This window comes from Nerophis lumbriciformis, linkage group LG17, assembly GCF_033978685.3.
Source record: "Nerophis lumbriciformis linkage group LG17, RoL_Nlum_v2.1, whole genome shotgun sequence".
In the NCBI taxonomy this organism is placed as follows: domain Eukaryota; kingdom Metazoa; phylum Chordata; class Actinopteri; order Syngnathiformes; family Syngnathidae; genus Nerophis; species Nerophis lumbriciformis.
Window position 1 is genome coordinate 12,760,565 of NC_084564.2, and position 10,605 is coordinate 12,771,169.

A 10,605-nucleotide genomic window follows, 5' to 3' on the forward strand; every position below is an offset into this window, starting at 1 on the left:
TTTAGCGCTTTCATGGCGAGTTTACCGACAGATATAAGTAAGAACTTTACACTACTTTATATTAGAAATGGCAGCAGTCTGTAGAACCACCATGTCCCATAAAAAGAAGATAGAGAAAGAGAAGCTTATCGACTACGGTGTCGGCACGGACGTGCACGATTTTTCAGGACTTATGCAGATCCCAAATACAGATCAGCAGGTAAGAGAAGGTAAGAAAAGTTGCTTATGCATAATATTGTCAAACAAAACGCCTTATAATATGTCTTACCTTATACACACACCATAATAATACTCATATGTTTAAAGCGCCGACAATACTTCAAGCAGTGCGGCTTCATAGCTTACCAAAGTCGTACTAAAACATTTTGATAGATTTTTGAGCGCCATGTGTAATGTTCTATATTTTTAATGGAACGTTTAAATTGTTGGTGTTGTTTACTTGAGACCCATCATAGTGCAGCCTGCATGTATCTCTTATGTTTGACTGTCATCTACTGGTCACACTTACCATTACACCATGTAGCAAATAAAATAGCTCCGAGGTGGGTATTCTCAACCAGAATTATTCCTTGCATTAGGCGCACCGGGTTATAAGGCGCACTGTCGAGTTGAGAAAAAAAAAAAAGATTTTAAGTGCGCCTTATAGGCCGGAAAATACGGTATATATAATGTAATATTTATACCACACAAGTAAAGCCAGAATTAAATACTGTTAACAGTAGAAGATAAAAACAATACAACTTTCACAACCAGTGACAACAAGTATGGTGGTAATTTTGTTCAAATTCAAACAAACAAAACCCAAAGATGCCTTGCGAGATACATGAAGGTAATCTACAAGTCACTATGGGTGTAACAGTACATGTATTTGTATTTAACCGTTTCGGTACGGGGGTTCCGGTTCGGGGGTTCCGGTTCGGTTCGGAGGTGTACCGAACGACTTTCCACACGGACATATTAAGTAGCGTAACGCACGTTGTGTAAACAATGCACACCGAGGCACAACACACGGCATTCTAGCAGCTAACGGGCTACGATAGACTGACCATACGTCCTCTTTTCACCGGACATGTCGTCTTTTGCGGAGCTGTCAGGGCGGAGTTTCTTAAAGGGGAACATTATCACCAGACCTATGTAAGCGTCAATATATACCTTGATGTTGCAGAAAAAAAGACCATATATTTTTTTAACCGATTTCCGAACTCTAAATAGGTGAATTTTGGCGAATTAAACGCCTTTCTAATATTCGCTCTCTGAGCGATGACGTCACAACATGACGTCACATCGGGAAGCAATCCGCCATTTTCTCAAACCAAGAGTCAAATCAGCTCTGTTATTTTCCGTTTTTTCGACTGTTTTCCGTACCTTGGAGACATCATGCCTCGTCGGTGTGTTGTCGGAGGGTGTAACAACACGAACAGGGACGGATTCAAGTTGCACCAGTGGCCCAAAGATGCGAAAGTGGCAAGAAATTGGACGTTTGTTCCGCACACTTTACCGACGAAAGCTATGCTACGACAGAGATGGCAAGAATGTGTGGATATCCTGCGACACTCAAAGCAGATGCATTTCCAACGATAAAGTCAAAGAAATCTGCCGTCAGACCCCCATTGAATCTGCCGGAGTGTGTGAGCAATTCAGGGACAAAGGGCATCGGTAGCACGGCAAGCAATGGCGGCAGTTTGTTCCCGCAGACGAGCGAGCTAAACCCCCTGGATGTCTTGGCTCACACCGTCCCTTATGCAACCGAAGATGATCAAGAGAAGAATATCGACCCTAGCTTCCCTGGCCTGCTGACATCAACTCCAAAACTGGACAGATCAGCTTTCAGGAAAAGAGCGCGGATGAGGGTATGTCTACAGAATATATTAATTGATGAAAATTGGGCTGTCTGCAGTCTCAAAGTGCATGTTGTTGCCAAATGTATTTCATATGCTGTAAACCTAGTTCATAGTTGTTAGTTTCCTTTAATGCCAAACAAACACATACCAATCGTTGGTTAGAAGGCGATCGCCAAATTCGTCCTCGCTTTCTCCCGTGTCGCTGGCTGTCGTGTCGTTTTCGTCGGTTTCGCTTGCATACGGTTCAAACCGATATGGCTCAATAGCTTCAGTTTCTTCTTCAATTTCGTTTTCGCTACCTGCCTCCACACTACAACCATCCGTTTCAATACATGCGTAATCTGTTGAATCGCTTAAGCCGCTGAAATCAGAGTCTGAATCCGAGCTAATGTCGCTATAGCTTGCTGTTCTTTCCGCCATGTTTGTTTGTGTTGGCATCACTATGTGACGTCACAGGAAAATGGACGGGTGTATATAACGATGGTTAAAATCAGGCACTTTGAAGCTTTTTTTAGGGATGTTGCGTGATGGGTAAAATTTTGAAAAAAACTTCGAAAAATAAAATAAGCCACTGGGAACTGATTTTTAATGGTTTTAACCATTCTGAAATTGTGATAATGTTCCCCTTTAAATGTCTCAAATGTCCGGCATTTTGAGTTAGGGTTGCGTGTATTTTCAATGTACGTTCAGGGTTAAGAAAGGGTTAAAAACAAAACAAATTGTGCGCGCAGCAGCATTGGTGAGGGAGGGGCAGAGACAGAGAGAGCGAGAGTTATGATAAACGCGCATGCGTCGCCAGGCTCTGCTTTTTATCCATAGATTTATCAGATTTAATTTGTTATTATCTATAGCAGGGGTGTCAAAAGTGTGCCCCGGAGGCCATTTGCGGCCCGAAGCTAATGTTTTAAAGGCCCACGGCACATTCTAAAAATACTAGTAAAATAAACAAAAACATAACAAAAGTGAAATAAAAAAGCTTAAAGGTTAAATGTAATTTAGAAAAAGTTGCAATGTTGACTAATAAAACAAAGTTGTTGTTTTTTTCTTTCCAACTGTCGTTGCTCAAAACATAATATTGAATCAAAATCAATGTTTTTATGAAGGTTCCGATTACTTCACATCAAATATTCCACAAAGAAAAATATTTTTGGTGGAAGATTTTGCAAATTTAGTAAATAAATAACCCAAAAATATATATTTTGTTGTTTTCTTACTGTACCGAAAATGAACCGAACCGTGACCTCTAAACCGAGGTACGTGCCGAACCGAAATTTTTGTGTACCGTTACACCCCTACAAGTCACCAGACATTTCTAGCTTTTAATTACACAACAAATGTGGTATGGACGTCTTGGAAGAACTTTTTTTTTTTTAATTCCAGGAAATGTGAGAAAAAGAGGTGATTTTTTTTCCAGAAAAATAATTATGACAGATTTGTTTTCAGAAGCTTCATTCAGCAATGTGACCTTATTGCGCAAGACGCACATGTGTAACAAATAGTAACTATAGTGTTCTCTATTAACCCACAAAGCATTGGAAGCATATTTAATCCTACACTACAGTGGGAGCATTAAATAAAGTTTGTTTGTTTTACCATCAAACTGACAGATATTTGTTTACAACATGGACAACGCTCTATATTACACATCTGAGCAGCAAGTTTATTTTGTGCCTCCTTGCACCCATTCCCAGTGCAACAACGCTCAACATCTCAACACGTGTTGGAAATTTGAGAAAAAGCAACAAAAAAAAATTTATAAATTGAAAACAGCTTCTGTGCATGAAGATGGTTTTATTTTCCTTCTTTCATGCCATGAATCTTTTCCTTGCGCTTCTCGCTGATCCGGTGCATAAAGTTTATGATGATGGAAGATGATGTCACTGTTTAAATATCAGTCTTGCTTTTCTGCTGATATGAATTCATTACGACTTAATTGCCGCGTCTCCAGCAGAGCTTTTATCAAGTATTTTGATTCGATTGCCCAACATCTGCATATTTCTCAACACAGCATCATTATTGGCGCCTTTATTGTTTGTTCGTTAAAACTTTTTAACTAATCCAGGTTTTTCCCCCACTTTTGTCAATACCCTCCATTTCTTTTGTGCAAAACAACATTCTTAAAGGGGAACTGCACTTTTGGGGGGGAATTTTGCTTATAATTCACAATCCCGATGTAAGACAAGAGCACATTTTTTATGTACCGTATTTTTCGGACTATAAGTCGCAGTTTTATAAGTGCGACTTATATATGTTTTTTTCCTATTTTATCATGCATTTTCGGCAGGTGCGACCTATACTCCGGTGCGACTTATACTCCGAAAAATATACGGTATTCTGATTTGTAATATTCGGCAACGAGGTGGCTAACAATGTAGCTAATCCTATTGCGCACATAAAGCCTGTTAGAATAGTTGTATCTAAGTTATCACAAAATTTTGTGTTGCATTGAGTTCCCGGCGAGAGGATTAATTGATTTAGATATATTGGTCCCCGTTGGGGAAATTCATTTTCACTGCCGTACATTTAAACAATAGACATTACACATCACGAACAAAAGTAACAAAAAGACATCATACATGACCAACACGCATTTACAGGCTTGTCAAACAGGTCGGCCGGGCCTGCTGTTTAGGGCGGCTATAGCTGCAGGGATAAGGCTTTTCCCGAGGCGGGCCCTCCGGAATTTGATGGTTCTGTACCTGCGCCCTGATGGTAGTGGGATGATGTATTGGTGTAGGACAGGGGTCTGCAACCTGCGGCTCTAGAGCCGCATGCGGCTTTGTTGCGCCGCCCAACTGGCTCCCTGGAGCTTTTTCAAAAACGTATGAAAATAGAAAAAGATGGGGGGGAAAATATATTTTTGTTTTAATAGGGTTTCTGTAGAAGGACAACATGACACAATCCTCCCTAATTGTTAGAAATCCTACTGTTTATATTAAACATGATTCTCTGATGAGAGTATTTGGAGAGCGTCGTTTTGTCCTCATTTTGGCGGTCCTTGAACTCACCGTAGTTTGTTTACATGTATAACTTTCTTCAACATGCCATGGAAATACATATCTTATGCCACTCCTTCTTTGTCTCATTTTGTCCACCAAATGTTTTAGACTGTGCGTGAATGCACAAAGGTGAGCTTTGTTGATGTTATTGACTCGTGTGGAGTGTTTATCAAGCATATTTGGTCACTGCATGACTGCAAGCTAATCGATGCTAACATGCTATTTAGGCTGGCTTTATGTACATATTGCATCATTATGCCTCACTTGTAGGTATATTTGAGCTCATTTAATTTCCTATGTCCTCTGTGTATTTAATTTTTATCTGCATTTCTCATGACGTATTATCTGTATGTAATATTGGCTGCATTTCTGATTGTTGTTTGTGTGCCATGTTGATCCAGACCACAGTAAACGTTACCCAGCTTGCATAGATTCTAATAAATTCATTAGAAGAAGACAGCCCGCCATTTTTGATATTTTCACATAACAAACGTGCCCAATGAGAGACACGGAGTAGAAGAGACGTTATAAAATGAATACGTTTGGCCATTCCAAGACAGTCATTTAGAAGAGTCATCTCACCCTCTGAGGAGGTTTACTAATGTTTTCCAATGTTGTAAAAATAAAAGTAGGCTAATATAGCTAATATAGACACTTAAATCATGTGTTGTCTTCATTATAACACTTATAAAAGACTTTTAAAGTCATTTTGATAGTAGGCTTATACAACTAATACAGACACGTACATCATGTGTTGACTTCATTATTTTACTTATAGAAGGCTTTTCATTTTTTGCGGCTCAAAACCGATTTTTTTTTTTTTTTTGGACCAAAATGGCTCTTTCAACATTTTGGGTTGCCGACCCCTGGTGTAGGACAAAAGCTGTCTTTAATCCTACCAATCAAAAGGCTTGTAAAACTCCACTGTGTAGGATGGGAAGCAACATGAAGGTGTTCTGTTTCTTTCATGTATTGCAATCAACAGAAATATATTGTCGTGACCCAAGAACTACAAAGTGTAGAGGAAGCAGGGCCTGACTCCCCCTCAAGGCGACCTTTTCTGTGAACTGTTTTACGACCTTTTCGGTGAACTGTTTTACGACCTTTTCGGTGAACTGTTTTACGAGCTGTTGTAATCAAAGGTGATGGCTGTTTACGACCCATGTCCCTTAGAAACAGCTGTTGCCATGTAATCAGGGAAAGTCCAAATAAAAGAGGTGGCGTACAATCTTTCGTCAGAGCGTGTTGAGACACTGTCCAAGGGTACAGTGCCCAGGCGTCTCTCCTCAATTTGAGCCAAATTGAATTCTGTCTCTGTTTAATTCTTTGCTTCTTGTCTTGTTTAATAGATGCCATCAGTGTTTGAACCTGACAAAGCCCTCTAAACAAACATCCAAAAACCGCCAACAATGCTCCATTTACATGTCGTGACCTGAATATTAACCAAGTATTTGCGGTATTGTTATTTTAAGTGCTAACGCAGACAAACTATTTTTGGCATGGCCGTGACCACAGAGAGCTTATGCAGCTACAATGTTGGCATATTGAGCTAATGCTGCTTCGCCTCTAAGTTGGTGAAAGTTAATTCTACATTATAAATCATGCCTCTCACCTGAATAGTTGTGGCCATTAACCGAGAAGTTGGTCAATGTTGACATTAAACTTACAACCGGAGATGGAGAGAAAGACACGAAAAAAACTAACTTTTTTTTTTTAACCTGCGTGAGGATAATGATTAATTCTTCATCCAAACCGGAAGATATAAACATCCCATCAGTCGGCATCACAGTGAGAGCAGACGTTGTACAGTAAGTGATTGTTTTATTCTGGTCATAGTTTGCATTTCTTGTTTAGCACTTAGCAAATGCTCATCCTCCTTATTTTTTAGCCTGAATATAAAGAGGATGATCTAAAGCAGTGGTCCCCAACCTTTTTGTAACTGCGGACCGGTCAATGCTTGAAAATTCCAATCATGTGTGCTTACGGTATCCCTGCAGACTGTATTGATCTATATTACCAGAAATATTAATAACAGAAAGAAAAAAAACCTTTTGTGCGAATGAGTGTAAATGAGGGAGGGAGGTTTTTTGGGTTGGTGCACTAATTGTAAGTGTATCTTGTGTTTTTCAGGTTGATTTAATCAAAAAAAAAAAAATTTTTTTAAATGTATTTCTTGTGCGGCCCGGTACCAATCGATCCACGGCCCGGTGGTTGGGGACCACTGATCTAAAGGTTTTAGAAGCTGAATGATAAGCAGATGCAGCTTTCGTGAAACACTAAGCATCATGCAGCAATATTGCCAAATGGGGAAATAAGCTCAACGCTCAACCTGTAAGTTTACCTGTAAGTTTCCCCTCTCTTCTGTCTTGCATTTTACTCCCCAACCTGCTTCTTCTTCTTTGTTATTTTGGGAGGACGGCACAGTGCGCAAATAACAGTAGCGCTGACAGCCTTAGATTGACTCATCAGCACCACCTGTTGTTGTAGAGAGTGAAATACGGGTGCTCTGAGTGCAAGCGTGTGGACTATTACTGCCAAAAGTTTTAACTTCAAAGAAAAAATTTTATCAACCAAAAATTATTGAATAAATAATTGAAGGAAAACATTTTTACACTAGTGAATAATTGTTTTAAATTGCATAAAATTGTTTTACTTGCAAATATTTTTTTTATTTGCAGAAATGTGTTTTTTTTTATTTGCAGAAAATATTTTTTTGCTTGCAAATCGTTTTTTATTTTTACTAGTGTAACCTATATTTATGGGCTTTCCTCTTGGTGATGTTAAGTTCCTGTTATACGCTGTCATACAGTATATGCCTTGAGCTCTTATTTTGAAGGCGCTAAGAGCGGAAATGAGGTCACGTGGTTGGAGTGGAGCGGAGGTTTTGGAAAGAAGGTAAATAAAGGGTCCTCGTGTAAACTGGAGACTCCGTGTTTATTATTTTGTAGTTTTATACCGTATAGGCAACATATATAAACCCTCGGTTACACTAGCAAATTGTTTTTTTTACTTGCAGAAAATAGGTTTTTTTTGCCTGCGAATCTTTTTTTTACTCCCAGGGGGTGATCAAGGGTGATGGGTCAAATGCAGAGAATAATTTCGCCACACCGAGTGTGTGTGACAATCATTGGTACTTTTTAACTTGCAAATTTATTTTTTTTTACTTGCGAATAATTTTTTACTTGCAAATCGTTTTTTTACTTGCAGAAAATTGTGTTTTTTTGCTCGCGAATAATTTTTTTCTCTTAGAAAATAGTTGTATTTACTTGCGATTCACTTTTTTACTTGCAGCAAAAAAAAAGTATTTGCAAATCGTTATTTTTACTTCCAGAAAATTGTTTTTTTTAACTTGCAAATAGTTTTTTACTTGCAGAAATTAATTTTTTCCCCCTTGCAAATCATTTTTCAACGTACTTGCGGAAAATAGTTTTTACTTGCGAATCTTTTTGTTACTTGCAGAAAATATTTTTGTGACTTGCAAATCATTTGTCACTTACATATAAAATATATATATATATATATATTTTTTTTTACAAAAGTACATGCAAACCGGTTTTTTTTTACAGTAAAGGGTTTTATTTACTTGCAAATCGCTTTTTTAGTTGCAGAAAATATATATATTTTTTACTTGCAAATCGTTATTTTACTTGCAGAAAATGTTTTTTTGTTGGTTTTTTTTTTTTACTTCAGAAATGTTTTTTACTTGCAAAATTTTATTTTTTTTAATTTTATTTTTTACTTGCGAAAATTTTTGTTTTTTTAAATTATCTTTTTTCACTTGCAAAGTTGCTTTTTTACTTGAGGAAATTTGTTTTTACTTGCGAATTGTTTTTTTACTTGCAGAAAATATTTTTTTTTAACTTGCGAATCGTTTTTCACTTACAAATTACACAAATCGTTTTATTTTCACATGCACTTTTTTACTTGTGAATTGTTTTTTGACTTGCAGATTTGATTTGATTTTTTAAATTTGCGAATCGTTTTTTTTTTATTGCCGAAAATAGTTAGTGTTTACTTGCAAATCGGCTTGAGTAAAAACCTGTTTGTGAAGTTTTGGCAGTAATTTCACTCCATAGTGTTGCTATTTCTTATTGTCTTTAAACTCCATCTGCAACATCAGCTTTACAGATGCCAGGTCTGCTCACAAGTCTATTTGAGGTGAGGCATTTATTTATGTTGAGTCTATTTGAGGAAGTATGCGCTATGTATGAAATGCATGTCAGTGTCTCAGCTGATGCTCCGTATACTTCGACTGAACATGTGTGTCTGATTACCACTTTGTCACTCTAACCATCCCTCGTTCATCATCACATCAGCTTCCAGACGACAACTAAAGACTCGCACAATTCCCACAGGCCGCCTCACTTAAGAGGACCAGCGGTGGTCGTCGCACGCGGGCGGCCACTTTCGATGGAAAACAACAGCGAAGCAATAACGCCGTAAATAAAGATGTCAGCGTCTCGCTCGGAAACCACTCGCTTGGATCCGACAGACGATGAATCTCCATAAGGAAGACGTCACAGACTTTAAGCTCGGCTCCTGTTGGGCGGCGGACATTTTGTGGAGCATTCTGCAGGTGAACAGGTCAACTGTGAGGTGAGCGTGTCATAAAGGAAGCAGTAAAGGTGGCAGGAGGGTCACTGCTTTCAGTGAAAAGTTGGACGCCATTTATGGATTGTTATACATAATATGATATGACTCATAATTTAAAGCAATTGCAGACATCTCAACATCTGTGTTTGATTTAGGGCTGCAACAACTAATCGATTATAAAAATAGTTGGCGATTAATTTAGTCATCGATTCGTTGGACCTATGCTATGCGCAGAGGCAATTTTTTTTATTTTTTTTTAATAAACCTTTATTTATAAACTGCAACATGTACAAACAGCTGAGAAACAATAATCAAAATAAGTATGGTGCCAGTATGCTGGGTTTTTTTTTTCAATAAAATACTGGAAAGGATAGAAATGTAGTTTGTCTCTTTTATCCGATTATTAATCGATTAATCGAAGCAATAATCAACAGATTAATCGATTATCAAATTAATCGTTAGTTGCAGCCCTAGTTTGATTACAAACTAATTATTTGATGCATGAATACTTTTCACAATGCAATCCTCCTAAAAAAGCTTTCTTTTGATGTCACCATAAAGTAAGTAATTAAAGGGCAAAATAACAATGCACTATAAAATGAGATAGTTTTACTGCTGAGATTTGTAGTCCATAGTTGCAATAAAAAAACAATTGGTGCTACAGCATATATTTAACAAGCAGTGGGCTAAATAATTACCATGTATATTGTTGGAAAAGGGTTGCTTTTCAAGAGAAAAAAACTGACAAAAAAAAGCACATTAATCCCCCACTACCAAATTCTATGCGGTTACAACTTTGCATTTAGGATGAGTTGGCGCCATCTGCAGGCCAATAAACGTCATTACACATGATTGATTGATTGATTGATTGATACTTGTATTAGTAGATTACACAGTACAGTACATATTCCGTACAATTGACCACTAAATGGTAACACCCCAATAAGTTATTCAACTTGTTTAAATCGGGGTCCACGTTAATCAATTCATGGTAGATACATCTCTTAGTAACTTTTAGATCAAACACAGCAAACATTTAAATAACAGCAGTCTCTCGTAAAGCTTTCTGGTGATGGATAAAAATAGATTGCATGTTTTGCTTACCGTAAACGTTGGCATTCTGTTACTTCTTCATGGGGAGCTTTCGCTAATGTGGATTGATTGATTGATTG